Source organism: Magnolia sinica, chromosome 6 (assembly GCF_029962835.1).
Source record: "Magnolia sinica isolate HGM2019 chromosome 6, MsV1, whole genome shotgun sequence".
Taxonomy (NCBI): Eukaryota; Viridiplantae; Streptophyta; class Magnoliopsida; order Magnoliales; family Magnoliaceae; genus Magnolia; species Magnolia sinica.
This window is the reverse complement of record NC_080578.1, coordinates 70,832,749-70,850,606: the sequence shown is the minus strand read 5'-3', so window position 1 is coordinate 70,850,606 and position 17,858 is coordinate 70,832,749.

Below are 17,858 nucleotides of genomic sequence, written 5' to 3'. Positions count from 1 at the left end.
AGAATCCAAAAATTAAAATAAAAACCACTTAGTGTGGCCCACTTGAGCTTTGAATACATCTAACCTTTGGTAAGAGACCTTGAATGGGGCCTCAAAAGTGAATGAATGGCCTGGATCTACAAAATACATCATAATGGACCCCACACATGTGTTGTGCGCACCAGGGATGGTGCTCCCGCATCACACTGAACTCGTCAACACGATCAAAATGTGTTGACCCGATGAAGCTATGAAAAAGAGGATTTTTCTCTTCTTTTCAATTTGCACCAATGTTCATTTTAAACAAACGATCACGACCGTTCGATCTATGGCCCACTATCATGGATGGTTAAGGAGATCCAAGCCGTTCACCTTGTTCAGTAGATGATTTTGACTGGACCCCACATAATTTTGAGCATTAAAACTAGTCTTCAGGCACACTACTTCAAGTGAGATTTGAGTGGACGACCTTCCGCTATGATAACTCATGGCCCACCTTCAGCGACCACTTCGATGATCCAAACCGTCCATCATGTGTGGACCTCAAATCCAGTCAAACATATGAAATTTTGACATGTTGGTATATCTGTTATTATTCCATTTACAACCAGAATTAGTCACCCGTCATCGCCCGTATGCTATGAATACATGATTGGCCCATCTGTTATTATTCCATTTACAACCAGCCAGTTTAATAAAGCTCAAAGGTCACTACAGGGGGTTCATCACCGAGCATAGGCTGACAGCTCGGACATAGTATCCAATGACCACCATCCTCGGCTCATGAGACTACCACCTTAGGATGTTTAATGAAAGCCTATCGACTAGTGGCCAATCATAATTCAGTATATGGGGCTTACCATCAGATGGTTGTGCAAAAACAATACATCAAGCCCACATAGGGTAAATACCAAAATAAAGCCACATTGCAAATATCAAAACTATGCGATAAAAGACCATCTTCAAAAACCACTTAGACACAACAATCCATGGATAGTAGGCCCACATCAATATTCCATTAAACCCATCAGTCAAGTAACCACTAAGTCGAAGGTCCATTATAAAAACAATCAATCAAATTACATCCCAAGTATGGGTGTACATTTATAAGTGGAGTTTCCCACTAATGGATGTACCAGTTTAAGTTCTATAAGAAATCCACAAGTATGAGAAAATATGCAAGATAAATATTGAGCATGTAATCTAGCATTCAATTCCAACAACTAGCACATGTAATTATAAGATAAAAATATCAACTGTCAACTAAAATTAGGGAAGAAATCATCACCTTATGTTTGAACCGCTTGCATCATCGATAAGAAATGCGTGTTCCCTTAGAATCAAATCCTACCATAAATTGTAAATTTGTACTGTTAGATCCAAGCTTTACACACTATTTAGGGTTAAGGTCTTAACCTAGTGTTTGAATTACTTAGGTTTTAGGGTTTAGTTCTAGGAGTTGAACCATAATGTATGTGTATTTTAAACACAATGTAATAATATGGTTAGTTACAATTTAACGTTAATAATATAATTAATATTTGCGATTAGGGTAATAATAAGTATTACAATACTAATAAAATAGTATAATCTATTATTAATGATAATATTTTTCAAGTGATGGATACCATACTAATATCATTAATGGTAATTTCATTTATAATAACTAATATTAGCGTAAACAGTGTATTGATGGCTATTCATGCTTAATAATTGTCATAATTATGGTAATGAAGCTAATGGTAATTCAGAATAATCTAATTTGTGAAAAGAGAGTTAACTCACATCAGTCGATCCGGTAGCTTGACTCGACGATTCGACTCGGCGGGTCGACTTAGTAGTTCAACGCGGCCTCAATTCGAACCGATGACCCACTCCGTGACTCAACCCGACTCAACTGAACTAAGTTGACCCAACTCTGCACAACTTGACCGAGTTAACTCGGCAAAAACCCCAAGAAGAAAGCAAAACCCCTCACTCCTCTCTTCTTATTCTTCTTCCTCTTTCCTTCCTTGCTTCCCTCCTCTTTTTAACTCCATAAATTGTCAACAAAATGACCAGCAACTCACTGGAATTACAGTAACCAATCCGGCCAGCGAGTCAACTCAGCGATGGCTTTCTCTCTCTATCTACTTCTCCTTTCTTTCCTTTTTTTTCTTCTTCCTTCCCTTTCTCTCTCTCTTCTCACAACCTGATAACCCAGAATGTCTGGACTTGACTTGAACATGGCACGACTCAGCAGACTCAGTCCGAGCTCGGGTGGGAGTGCTACAGCGACCTGCTTCTCGGTGTAGTGTGGCACCACAGCCCGCACTACTCTCTCCCTCTCCCTCTTTCTCTCCTTCTTTCTCTCCCTCTATCTCTCCTTCTTCTTCTATAATGCTTCTAGAAAGTCCAGAGGCAGCTGGACTCATCTCAGGCATGGCCTAACTCAGCGGACTTGGTCCGTTTTCGGCCCGAGTCACAATCACGACTCGACCCGATTCGAGCTAGTGTAACACGCACCCTCTCTCTCTCTCTCCCTCTCATTCCTCTTCTTCCTAACCTCCCTTTCCTTTCTTTCCGACCTAGAACATGGCTACTGGCCAACCCAACTCACCCTGAGTTCGAGTCTAACTCGGATGGCTGGATGGTGAGGCACCAGCTACCTGTTCTCCTCTCCCTCTCTCCTGTATCCTCTCTCCTATTTTTCTTTCTTTATTTATCTCTCTATTCTTAGATTTTTGGTGGGGATCCCGAGACAAACGGTCCCTTTATATAACCTTAGGGCTTTCTTGCGACCGCTTTCCCTCGCTACCACAGACGGCCAGGATGGGTGGCCCCATATCTCGTTATCCTTCATGTTTTCTGACTACATGGAAACAATCCACCACGTGGGATGGATTTACATAACTGAGGGCCACTAAAGGAACTCCCCTTATTAAGAAATGGGCCCCACTTCATCAGGGTGGGTTCCTTAGCTGGACGGGGAAGATGCAATGGCTGTCAAAGGCAAATTATCACCTACGGCCTCTTCCAATGATCTAAGTTGTCTGGACAGGTCGGATGGGACCCCTGATCATTGCAAGGTCCATTTATCCTAGCAATAGTTGCAATCCTCCTTGCATCTCACGATATTTTCGGCCGCAACCATCTTCTCGTAGGATAGAGGCTCCCTTCAGAAAGAGAAACTAGTGTTATCGTTGCCCTAGCTTGGATGGCCGAGATGGTCTGCGAACTCAGGCGAAGGGCTTAGATTGCGCCAGAGAGACCTTCCCGAAGTGGAAATGTCCCCCACGCCGGTTTGCCTTGTAGTCATTTGCCTGCCTTTTTTCGGCACTGAAAGAGGGGCGAGGGTTGCTACCTGGAAGGACGGTTGGGATTGTGGGATGCGATCACACGCGGATTTCCAAGTTAGCAGCTGCAGAGCGGGAGTTCTAGTTTTGGAAAGATCCACTGCACGCGCCTTTGTTTGGGCTCCCGCTTGTGTGCATGCACGTACAACGAAATGTGTGGAATGGCCTAAATTTTGGTCGAATCTAAGGGCCCTACAAGATGGACGGATCTGATCATCACAATGACCACAAGTGATGGGCCATATCACAGCTAATTGGAACAGTCCGTTTGAGTTGTTGCAGGGTGGGAAAGAGAGGAGAGATCCTCTTTTTTATTCAGGATATCTCGGGTCAACACCCGTTTGAACATGCTAATGGTCCAGTGTTCCGTAGGTGCGGGCATCCTGGTGCACTCGTGCTACGTGCATGGGGTCCACAGTGGTGTCTATGAGAAACCTGTTCTGTCCATTCACTTCAATGGGTCTCGATTGGGCCCCTATCTGAAGATTTCTCCATTTCAACCCTCACGTGGCCATCCATCCCCAAGTCTAGCCATTAATCGATCTCACTTCGTTGATTTTATGATTAGATTAACCCTAAATTCGAATTATCAAGTGTCTAAAGGGTTTGGGCAGTTAAGTAAAGGTCCATGACAGTCTAATGACGCAATAACCTAATCTAGTTAAATAGTAGGGTCTCCATGACTCTATAGTTGGATCAATCCAGATTTTAATATCGACGGACAAAAGGCTCTACGGATCATTGATGTGTTCTGGCCTAACTATTTTATTTGTTAAAACCTCCTAATAATATGATTTGTACTATTATACTCTCTATGTATTATTACTCTATGTGTATACATGGATGCTTATTCATTTGTTCATTTATTTATAGGATGCCTTTGATCATGGTCGTCAACGTTGAGCCATCTATCCAATCTCAGGCACCTCTATTACTAGAGCAGTTTATGGTTGGATTTTATAATTCAATGGTCGACTTAGGAAGATTGATCATTACATTGATCAATAAAATGTTGTGGGTCTGATGAATGGTGGATTCACTAATTCGGGTCCCGAAACTCATGATGTATGGTTTAATTAGCCTATTAAGGCGATTGAGATCCTAGGGACAGTGGGTTCCTGAAGATCAATGCCAATTTCGTGATGAGATGATTTTTGTCCTCGAGACTCATTGGCCAGATGACCTGATATATGAATTAAGGTTGTGCTAGACGGTTGAGATGGATAGAATGAGAATCACTATATGATGCTATGTAAGGTAAGTTACGTGTGTTCCCACACACATGTAAGTTAAATTAGATCTCCATGGTGACACCAGAGTACTGAAAAGTACGAGGTGTTACAATCTACCTCCCTGAAAGAGAATTTCGTCCCCAAAATTCAACACTCATACTATGATTGTGAATGATAATCGATCTTACGGTGTCCCTTGTGCGTGCACTAGTTTACCTATTAAGTTGATATGCATACGCCAGTACTCACAACCGACCACTAGAATAAGGGTCATTCTAGACTACCCCCCTTAAAGAGAATTCGTCATCAAAATTTTAGTAATGTACATCTCAATTTTTTTAGCACTATCTTATTGGTGTACCCTATATCACATCTATCCAAGTGTGTTATCATAACTTAGACTTAAACAGGTCATAGTTAAATTTTGCCAAATTCTCATACCACCATTCTAATAAATCAGTCAGTGTATATGCCCAAGTGTGAAATCCCAACAAGTTATATACAGATCTACCACAACCCTTAAGCCTTTAGTCTAGCAAATCAACTAATGGGTTTAGGTTCCACTAAAGGTTATAAATCATTTAGGTATTAACTAGAACTAGGGAATCATTCTAATGCTCGTCAACATCAGGATTTCTAATAGCACTTACTAAGATTATAAGTTCATTTGGGTGGCTAATAACAATATCTTATCTTTCCTTTTATTTTCTTTTACTTCTTATCTTTCCTTTTATTTTCTTTTACTTTTAATGATAGTTCCCCACTATATAAAGTACGATACAATTTTCTAGTATCCAGTGTTCGAGCTGTCACAGATAGATGGTTGTAGTGGGTTTGAGCTCGATACATCGATCCTTTGCTTTCGTAGAACAGAGGATTTACTAGTATCAATTCATAATCCTGTTAAATCTTGATCTTCTACCTGATCAGGACATTGAGATCATTAGAATTCTCTACGATATGGAATGTAAATCAAACAACACAACTTTGCTTAAGTATGGTTCCATCAACCCATGATCCCGATTATTCTAGCCTCTTGGGAAATATCATATAATCTTATAAGTCTACATAGCCCATTATACTTTTACTGCATACATTAAGTATCTAAGCACTACTTGGAAATTTCAAGACTAGGATTTCTACATGAAACCTAAGTTTGAAATTTGCTACACTCGCCTAGGATTTCAAATTTAGTTCCAATACACTTAGTATATGGTTGAAAATTTACCTAGAATTCCATAACTTTGCCTCTAATAAATTTTTACGTGCTACAATTGTGGTAAATATTAATTCTAAGTAAAGAGACACCTTCGGGAATTCAAATTACAATTCCTATTGTCATTTCTTAAGCTTAGGGAGTGCTTATGTCCAACCTAATGTACAACGTGGTGGGAAAAAAAATCTTCTACAATGCTTAAGTCCGCATATTGTGGCAACGTTATTCTTAACTGGGAAAATTTTAAGAAAGTACTAGATTTCTAAAAAATTGTCCATTGAAAGTCAAGTTCAAGGAATGTTCATAATAATTTCAATTACATCATAGTGGGCACTTGTTCCCCCACAATACTCAAGCTTAGTTTCTAAGCTCAGACAACAATTTTGGTAGTTTATATGGAACCAAAGTTTTCATTTTTAAGTTTGAATGACTAAACCTAAAATCTTCAAGGGAACCTAAGATCATTTTTAAGTTCTACGGTCATCCAACCAATTTTTTAGGGGACCAAAAGTTTGAAGTCTCTATGTCTTCAATTTTCCCTTATTCTAAGGGAATTCCGCATACATTCAAATGACTAACCTAATAATTCTTAAGGGGACCAAAGTTTGGGTCTCCATATTTTCAAAATTTCCCTAAGTCTAGGGGAGATTTACTTAAGTTCAAATTTCTAGTTCTAACGTCCTAACATGAGAAATTCAAGGTTTATATAAGTTCATTTCCCAAAGCCCCGGTTTATCCAAACTATGCTCTGATACCAATAGTAACGCTCCTTGTTTTCGGAACCCAAGTATATGGCTCATTTTCCAAAAACCCGAGTGTTAACCTTTAAAGATAACCAAATCCCACATATATATATATATATATATATATATATATATATATATATATTCTTTTTCAGAGTGAGCATTTAGGCGGAATAGGAACAAATCAAACATAAAAGAAAATTTACGTTTACATTCAGAATATACGAGCGTTTGCCCATAATGACTTATACAAACCAATGCCCCAATACTTATAATTACAAAATAAAATAATATTGCATTTGAAACAAAGTAAATTATAACAAATCTTGAGCTGTAAAATCATGTAGCAACTCTTGGCGAATACAATCATGCATCCTCGACAATCGTAACCTGCTCCTCGTCAATATGAACATGAATATCATCTAGGCTACCTATGCTACCTATACGGTTATATATTCGATAAATAAGTGGCCATCTCAGTGTGAATTCCCCTTAAGATTACACACCGCCGCATTAGGTAAGCATAGTTATAAACAAAAAGGCATTCAAAATAATACATGATGCAGTCTTATTAAATGCATGGATGTATGAGTGCACGTCAACTGGGGATGCTCATCCAGTTGGCTTTTGGGCAAAACCCATGCATGTGGCCGGTCACCAGTGAAAGTACATCGCACGTGCGTAGTGACAAGCTCACCGAAAGTAGGCCAATAGTCGGTGGTCTGGGAGCTAGCGAAATGATACCCCAACTAAATCCTATTACGCGTGTGCTACAACATTTAGAATTAGTCACCCATCATCGCCCGTATGCTATGAATGCATGATTAGCCCATCCGTTATTATTCAATTTACAACCAGATAGTTTAATAAAGCTCAAAGGTCAATACGGGGGGTTCATCACCCAACGTAGGCCGACAACTCAAACATGGTGTCCCATGATCACCATCCTTGGCTCATGAGACTACCACCTTAGGATGTTTAATAAAAGCCCACCGACTAGTGGCCAATCATAATTCTGTATATGGGGCTTACCATCCCATGGTTGCACAAAAATAATACATCAAGCCCACATAGGCCAAACAACAAAATAAAGCCACATAGGACAATATCAAAACTATGTGATAAAAGATCATCCTTAAAAACCACTTAGACACAACAACCCATGGATGGTAGGCCCACATCAATATTCCATTTAACCCATCATTCAAGTAACCACTAAGTCAAAGGTCCATTATAAAAAACAATCAATCAAGTTACATCCCAAGTATGGGTGTACATTTATAAGTGGGTTTCCTATTGATCGATGTACCAATTTAAGTTCCATAAGCAGTCCATAAGCATGAGAAAATATGCAAGATAAATATTGAGCATGTAATCTAGCATTCAATTCCAACAACTAGCACATGTAATTATAAGATAAAAATATCAATTATCAATAGAAATTAAAATAAAAACTATCACTTAAGCCAATGGAAAAATGGAAAGCTCAAGGGAAAGAAATCGTCACCTTATGTTTGAACCACTTGCATCATCGCTAAGAAATGCGTGTTCCCTTAGAATCAAATCCTACCATAAATCATAAAGTTGTATGGTTAGATCCAAGCTTTACACATGATTTAGGGTTAAGGTCTTAACCTAGAGTTTAAATTACTTAGGTTTTAGGGTTTAGTTCTAGGAGTTGAACCATAATGTATGTGTATTTTAAACACAATGTAATAATATGGTTAGTTACAATTTAATGTTAATAATATAATTAATATTTGCGATCAGGGTAATAATAAGTATTACAATGGTAATAAAATAGTATAATCTATTATTAATGATAATATTTTTCAAGTGATGGATACCATACTAATGTCATTAATGGTAATTTCATTTATAATAACTAATATTAGCATAAATAGTGTATGATGGTCATTCATGCTTAATAATTGTCATAATTATGGTAATGAAGTTAATGATAATTCAGAATAATCTAATTTGTGAAAAGAGAGTTAACTCACATCAGTCGATCCGGTAGCTTGACTCGACGATTCGACTTGGCGGATCAACTCAGTAGTTCAACTCGTCGTCAATTCAAACCGACGACCCGCTCCGTGACTCAACTCGACTCAACTCAACTGAGTTGACCTAGCTCTGCACAACTCGACCGAGTTAACTCAGTAGAAACCCCACGAAGAAAGCAAAACCCCTCACTCCTCTCTTCTTCTTCTTCTTCTTCTTCTTCCTCTTTCCTTCCTTTCTTCCCTCTCCTTTTTAATTCCATAAACTGTCAACAAAATGACCAGCAACTCACTAGAATTACAGTAACCAATTCGGCCAGCGAGTTGACTCAGCGATGGCTTTCTCTCTCTATCTACTTCTTCTCCTTTCTTTCATTTTTTTCTTCTTCCTTCCCTTTCTCTTTCTCTCTTCTCACGACTAGAAAACCCTGAATGTATGGACTCGGCTTGAACATGGCCCGACTCAGCAGACTCGGTCCGAGCTCGGGTGGGAGTGCGGCACCGACCTGCTTCTGGTGCAGTGTGGCACCACAGCCCGCACTACTCTCTCCCTCTCCCTCTTTCTCTCCTTCTTTCTCTCTCTCTCTCTCCTTCTTCTATAATGCTTTTAGAAAGTCCAGAGGCGGCTGGACTCATCTCAAGCGCAACCCAACTCAGCGGACTTGGTCTATTTTCGGCCTGAGTCACAATCGCGGCTCGGCCCAATTCTGTCACACCCCAGATTCGGTGACCGGAACTCATAAGAATCCCAATAGCTGATTCAGGCGTCGACAGCCTCCGTAGTACCACATTCTCAGCTCCTGGTGCCCATTCACCAGGTTTTGATCCTGGGATCCCACAAGGAGGATTTTTATAACATAAGTCTAATCCATAAGCGCATACCCAAGATCATAACATAGTAACCAAAGGAAATAACTACAGGAACACATTGCAAAATCCACTTGGAATTTAAACTTTTACTATATAGAGTTCCAAAAAGGGGAAATACAATGATAACAAGAAGAAATCTCCAAGAGGATCAGCGGCAAGCTCCAGCTGCTGCTCCACTCTCTGGCCTAGGATCACCTGCACGTATCAATCGTGCATAAGCTTATAGAAAGCTTAGAGGGCGATGTAAGTTTGTGTAGGACAAACGCCGTGAATGCAACGACAGAATATGAAGGATATGCAATAAGAACCATAAGCACCGCAAGCCATAACAAGGCTATGAAATGTAATGCAGGGATACTAAAAGCCTTCCCAAGGCTAACAAAGCAATGTAGGGCTTATGGAGCTAATGCCACGTGCAATATGCAATATGATGAAACTCATCCTCATATCAATCCAACGTATCAGTATAGTTTTACTTTGGAGAATCCACCGGGGTCAAATGCACTATAGATGGATTGCCACTCTCCTAGCCGCACAGCCCAACGAGCATAAGAGACCTCACTACCCGCCTGTGGACAGCCAATCACCAATAAGGCTTGACGGTAGTGGACCCATTTATGAGCTGGTCAGGCTCAGCCTAGCTATTGCCCCCTCACTCAGGCGGGTAAGGCCACACCCCTTTCCAACTGACCATGACACAGTGGGAGACGCAGCCTGATGGTAGTAGGCATCGATGCTTATATTTTCCACTCGGTCTCGGCGTTAGAGTGTCTCCTAGTACCACGAAGGTTCTAGGACTTTCACCCAAGGACATCCTACATGCCCTAAGTGCTCAAACAACATTTCTGGTGTCCAAAACTTGGCCATCCACAATATATCTGGGGAGGCTACGGCCCTGATGAAGTTAGGGTAGATAACAGCGTGCTATGATAATGTCAGATGTATGAACCATACCAGTCAAACATGCATTGACCCTGCGCATCTAGCGCACTCAAGAGGGACAACCCCATCACCCATGAAGTCCCATAAAATAATCTGCCCCACGGCATAACTCATGATCAATCATACCGTGCTCCAAGCATACATATGATGCATATGGATGAACCATGAAGGTAACTAGGTATATCCTGTAACAATGTTGAACTCTCCTCTGCCAAGGTTAAGTCTGGATATTTAGACAATTCCTCAAAATGTGAAAGATACACACTACTAGTGGGGGCCCAAAAGTTTGGGGTAGCCCACTAGGCTAAGAAGACAATGCTATGGGCCTAAATGGTATGTATGGGCTTAACATGAGTCTAAGGTGGGCATCCAACCATTCTAAAGGGAAATGGGCCTAGAGGGGTCCATAATGGGGACATTTAACTACCATTTCCCCATAAGACATTCTAACAATAAACTATATAGATACAAGGCCCAAGGCCCACATTTAAGATAAAAATAGGTGGTCGCGTACATATATCCCACATAATGGGCTATAAGAAAAATGGTCCAATCTACATACAACAATATCGTCCAAAAGGAAATCATGGCCCAAAAATAAAGCTACCAAATCCATGCATTATGTTGGACTAAATGGGCAGCCCATGAACCCAAGTACTTGGCCTAAAATCATGTCTAAGTTGGGTAAAACGGGCCTCACAACATCAGCCCAAGAACTCGTAATATCAGTGGGCAATTAAAGGCCCAATTTCACCCATAACTCAGCCCACAAGTCCAAAAAAATAGTGGAAAACAACCCATGCATAAGGCTGGGCCAAGCTGGGACGTCCAAGCCCAATCTGGGCCCACAGGATGTCCCAAAAATCTGATCTAGTTGGGGTCCACATATGATCGTTAAAGGTGGCCAAAAAAATGCACTAAACCCAAAAAATCCAAACAATATAGACATGTAGCATTTACACAAGTTCTCAATATAGTGGGCCCCACATCTAATAAAATTTCAGCCTCAAGAAATGTACATTTAAGGCGTATTGCTAGAATTTCAGCCCACCCAACTTCCCGAGCCTGCTGAAGTCTAGAAATGGGTCAAACCATGTGGAAAATAATCTCATGATGGCCAAAAACACTCACAGGGGGCCCCACCAGATGGAGAATGGTGTACATCATAGAAAATCAAGTGGGCCTGCTGCTGGACTGTAGGTCCAGCAACAGCCCAAAGCAGTGGGCATCCCCATGGGTGGGCGGTCCAAGGCCTGGATGGCCTGGACCATACATACATCAAAGTGGGCTTCACATACATTAAGGTGGGCCCCTAAAACATCAACGGTGGGCCCCAATAAGATGATCACAAAGATACAATAGGTTGAGCCCAAAAACTTTTACAATAACATAGTGGACAGCAAGGTTATCTAAAAAATCTGCTACTATATTGTTGTCCTCATCTTGGGCACTCCATTAGAGTGGGTCGAGGGCCTCCAAAAATTTAGAAAATAGGGGGCTAAGATCCCTTAACATGTGTTCATGAAGGAGGGGTTTAGAAAAGTGGCCCAACCCTTGCAAAAAAAATTATGAATTAAAGTTTTCATCAGACAATGTTGCTGGACTATCCAACCCTCTTGACCCACACTTTTGGGTGCCCAAACGAGGTCAAATGGGGTGAAAATTGGCATACATCTAGGTGGGATCCACACCTCCAAGAAAAACATATCAATGGGGATCAAACACCCCACAAAACATCCCAAAATCTGAGCTTAAGTTAGCCCAAAAAATTAGTCTAAAAATTTTCTGGACAACAACATATTACTGTAATAAAATAAATATAAACACTATTAAAGGGGAAGTTGTAATGACCCAGAAAATTTCGTGCTAAGACCCGAGTACTACCTTTATTTTCCTTAGAAGCTACTTGTGGGTTAATTAGCGCTAAGCTCAATTGCTTGTGAAATTAGCATCAATCACTTTAAATTTAATCTGCAGGACTCAAAACCTGTAGAATCATTAGCGCTATGTTACTCTGAAATCTATGATTCAATGCTAAATCCAGTTGCTCTTGGAAATTTTTAGAAGCTTTAGATCGGACCTGGACAGCGCGTCGAAAGTCCGATAGCAATGATCTTAGACAATATTGGTCACCATGTTGGACTTGACCATCACCTCAAAAATTAAGTCCAGATGATGTCCTGGGTTGATTTAATTGAGTTCGGAGTGAAGAGTGTGAGAACGGTGAGAAATTAAATATGATTTTATGAAATCTGAGTCGTGTCGCTTGCGCGATGATTTTAAGCAATCTGACCGTTGTATTCTGACCCAATTTCACTCTCGGATCAGGGAAAATGGCCCAGGCATGTCATAGTGCTTGTGGACCTGATCGAGTTTCGGTGACCATTGAATTGAGTGTGGTCCGCCACGGCTAATCTGTAAATCCAATCTATACGAAAACTCAGCCTGACCTAGATCCATGGTCAGTGAGCTTAAGTCCGACAGCACATGAAAAAAGGACTACCGAAAGTATTTCGTTGGATCGAGAGAGGCTTGATTTGGTAATAACCTAAGTATACCTTGGCCCTGGGGCTATTTTCATCAATGTTAGGCCTATATATAGACCTTAAAACCCTCACTCTCTATGCCATACGAATTTCCTAACCCTAGCTAAGAAAGAGAGAGGAAAAGAGAGAGAAAGTGAGAGAGAAGTTGGTGAATCATCTTAAGCTTCTTTCCTGTTACTCTACATCCTTAAACCATCACTTCTGAATCGTTATTCCAACGATTCTAAGTTCCTTCTTCGGTAAGTTAATCTAACCCTAATTTGTTTTAGAGCTTAGAATAGTCTATGTGTTGTTATAGCTCATTTCTATTCTTGCCTTAGGTTATCTAGTCACCGTTGACGAAGACATATCATCTGAATCAATTCGGTGTGCTTTTTCTGGTTTAAGGTGTGGACTATATTCATATAGGTTATGGTTTTCAAGGCTTTCAATGTCAGCTAATGGTTTATTCTTATTGTGGGTGAAATTTCACATGCCAAATGCTATGTTTATTTTGCGTTCCTGATATACATGTGTTATATTGAGATTTGTGTATTCTATGTGTATGTAGGAAGTAGCGCATACGTATAAAATATGAACATGTGTTTGCCATGATTATTTGTCGTATACTTGTGCTAATTGTATGTGTGTCAACTCCTTGGCAAAAGGAATTGTCCAAATGCGTGTATTCCAACATACGTCATGTATGTTGAACTATGTAGTCTAAGTGTTTGTAGAAATGTCTAAATGGTTTAAAGTGCAATATATTATCCTATTTGCGGGCATTGAGAAGAGATTCTCAACTCTCCTATTTGGTGTGTATGATTTCTTACATTCAATTTACATTTCTTGTTCTTTAAGTTCAAGCACTACTTATGTTGAAATACATGTTAAGTGATATTCTTCAAATGCTCACATACTGTGTGATTTGAATTATTGTTCCATTATGATTCTAAATTGATTCTAAATTGTTGATATGAATATCTGTTGTAGTGGAATATGTTTGGGACCAGGAAATAGTCCAGGAAATCAGTAATCGGCCTTGAGTTCATGGTTGATGTTGCTTTCGCCACGAAGGAGGTGATTTGACAAACCCGAGTCGTATTAAAGTTGTTGGCAGTTGTTTGGCCACACGGAGTGTTTGCGCACTCTATGTCGTTCAACTCAACGTGCGCTCGTGCTAGTCGACTTCGTCAAGTAACCCGATTGTCCGATGTATGTTCACTATATATAGACGCTATTGTTTGAATCTAGGGTACCAAACTTACCGACGAAATCTCGTTAATCATTGTACCTTGATCCGCTAAGACTCATGAGCCGAACATGGTGGTATAGGACACCGTGGTCGAGCTGTGGGCCTACGCTGGGGTGACAAGCCTCCCCGTAGTGACCAATGAGCAACCAAACTCGTGAGCCGATTATGGTGGTATAGGACACTATATTCGTGCTGTCGGCCTACATTGATTGGTGACGAGCCATTTGTAGTGACCTCGAGCATACCTGGATACTGCATTAGGGCGACGAGCCTTAGAGTAGTAACAAAGGTATGATAGGCGTGCAATGATTGGTGACGAGCCCTTTGCAGTGACCTAAAACCATATGATCGTATGAGATGCCTAGGACCGACGACTCTAGAATGGATCACCGTTGGGAATTAATATGAGGAAGGTACCTTAGCTTCCCAATCCTGCTGTATGAAAAGGACTAATAACAACTTGTAATCATATTCATGCACCGCATTTGCATGTGCGTGGTAGTCGTTGGCACTACGGGAGGATGTCGTGCATAACGTGAGATGAAGACGCAGAGGGAGTAAGGCAAGGGCATGCATCATTCTACATACATCCTTACACTAATAAGAGTAATTAGGACATGTTTGATTATTCTACTTTATCATTACTGCTTGACTGAATTGATAACATGTTAACGTTTGCTTTATTGTTCCACTGAGTTGATCACTCACTCCCACGTTCTGGGACAGTGTTTAAACACCCACCAGACTCTGTCTTAGATGCAGATGTTGATGCGACCCCTGAGGCAGAGCAGGAGTTTGAGGATGATGAGGCTGCATTTTCTTTTATGCAGTTCTCAGGCGGGTTCTTGTGAGCCATGTCCTGATTTGCAGGAAATTCTGGATTTTCTTTTGGGAATAGATGATGTCATTTGATGCTTGTAATTTTGATAGTAACACTTGTAAGTTTGACCTGGTATGTATACGTATTTCAGGGACTCGCACATGTATACTTATATTTCTTTAAGTCTTCCGCTTGCGTTCCTTCACTTATCCCTAAATTATGTTTGCAGTTTGGCTTAATCTATTCCATGTTTTATGTACTCATACAGACAACATACATCCATCATTAAATATGTTGCATAAGTGATGTTTTGAAACTCGAGAGCTGAGTTATGCTCGACCCCCGAATTTCAGGGCGTTACAAGTTGGTATCAAAGCATGAATTGGATTAAACCGGACTTGGATTATGGTCACACACCGCATGCTATCGCCACCTTAGTGTAGGAGGGTGTGAGTTATTGTAGAATTTGTGTATGTGTTTTCGTTGCTTCTATCGGCGAAAGTTTACTGAAAATGATAGTCGAGATCGAGTCTGTGTGCACTCCTGATCACACACAGCGATCCAAAATCTCTTCTAGACTGTCCATTGACGAGTTTAGATGATTTATCTTCCCATCTCAGCCCTTAAAATGTCAGTAAACCAGTGTTTACATCAGATTTTAACCCGAGTGGCCCGATAGGCGTCGAATCAGACAAAGGGGACGATCGGGGCAATTCCAGTGGGACCCACATCATTTTCCACTTAGGGGGCCAGGAGGACCTCGTCCAAATGGTGAGTCATCCCCGGATGGTCCAGAGACCAGCGATGACCTCGCCGCCGGGCGGGCCAGCTCGGGCCGACGCCTTTGGGGCCTAGTGTGGCCCACTCCTCCAAAGTTGGTTGATTAAAACACCTTTTAAAACCCCTTTCCTTCATAAACTACCCTCCAAAGCTCTCATTTTCTTCTAGTTTCTCTCAAAACTCCACCAAAATCCCTCTCCAAACTCCTTCCATTTTCATGCACACCGATTCAACCCATCTCAAAAATCCATCTCTATTGCTGTTTTTACTCCCTTTTCTTCTCATTTGAGCTCTCAAATCCTTCTTTGGGATCTCAAGTGTGTGGAAGCTTCACCATTCTACCCATTTCTCCTTTTTCTCTCATTTTTCATGGCCCTCTTTGAGTTTATCACGGCCATATTTTCCATCTCCACCTTTCTCTCTTTGATGGGGAAGAAGAGACCGCTCGTGGATGAAGCCGGGCCTAGCCGCCCAACCCATACACGGAGGCCGAGAGGTGCTGCCGCGAGCAGGACTGCCACCCATGAGTTTCAGACCAAGCGGGACCTTAATCCTCAAGCTTCCATTGGAAGAACCTTATTGGCGGAGCTATCTCATGGAGTCTATGAAGGCCGTAGGGTCCTTTTTGAGGCTCATGTTGATCCGCGGCTATTTAACGAGTTTCTATTATTGGAGCGTCTGGAAGGGGCCGGTTGGTCTCCCTTGTTTGAGGGCAAATATCGCGCCAATGCGAGCACTGTTCGAGCTTTTTATGCCCTCATTCGTGATCCTTCGTTGGAGCCTCTACAGTTCAAGATTCCTTGTGGTAGCGGTCGGGAGGCCACGGTCAACGTCGCTTTGATATCTTGACTCTTGAATGTGCCGCTTGGTGAGGTGCATGCCGGTGAGAAGAATTTGAGTAGTGCGCGTGAGAGGGATTGCCGCACATGGCTCCTGTGTGGTCGTCTGGTCGAATGGCAGCCTAATCGAAGCTTTCTAGCTACCAACATGACGGACGACTTCCACTTGCTTCCCCACATGTGTACATTCAATGTATATCCAAGGTGGAGCAACCGTAGCGAGTATATGCGCCTGATGGTAGATTTTCTATATCAGGTGGGGCAAGGAGAGAAGCTATGTGTGCCAACGTACATCTTATGTCAGATTATCCTTATCGCTCGTTCAAACAGGAGGATCGAATCACTCCCATTTGGCTGACTCATTTGTAAGCTTGCACATGAGTTTGGCTTTAGGCTTGGGGCAGAAAAGATGGTAACTGTTCGCTATATTAATGAGACGACCCTAAATCAGATGAAAATTGGGCCTCGTCGTTGACAAGCCTCAGAAAGTGAGGATGAGACACAGAGTGATGAGGAAGAAAGTTATGGTGAGGGTAGAGCTGAGATTAAAGAAGAAACAGAGCAGGACGAGGAAGAGGTTGAGGCATAGGATATGAGTGAGAGTTCTCCTCCTGTGGTACCAGAGCAGAGTGCAGATCAGGCTGCTAGGGATGCCCGTATCGCTCGGCTTGAGGAAGGTCAGGCTGTTCTACGCCAGGATATCATGGATCTTCGAGGCCTTGTGAAGCATAAGTTTAAGAAGGTGACTCGAACTCTGAAGTCTATCCTGTGTTGTTTGCAGGATAAGGGTGCCCCGCCTCCATCTCCTGATTTCGACAAGTAGCTACAGTTGTAGTCATCCTTTGCTTTATTTTGTTGTTTACTGTTGTTGGCATTGTAGTTGAAAGTTGTTCGTTGTTTGAAGTTTTAGATGTTATAGTTCACATGCTTTCTCTGTCGCGACTCATGTAATGCTGCACTTCGTGTATTGTGATAATTTTGTTAAATGAAATGCATGTTGTTTATCGTTGAAGCTGTGTTGTGAATGCTGTGTGGGTGAATTATGTGGATGTTGAATCTTACAGGTTGCATCCCCTGTTGAATGTAGGGTATGCCTCCTAAAGGTTTAAAGACTTCGGCCCGTCTCTCTTTGGTCGAGTCGCTCGTCGGGGTTTCTCCCCTTAGCAATAGCCAGACGGATCCATAGTCGGGCCCGTCCCATACTGATGATGGGCCGACACCTGTGATTTCACTTATGGCTCCTCCAGTCACGCCTTCGGTTCTTGAGCCGAACCGTGCATTTACGTCGATATCGTATGCATCTTCATCTGCTCCACCCT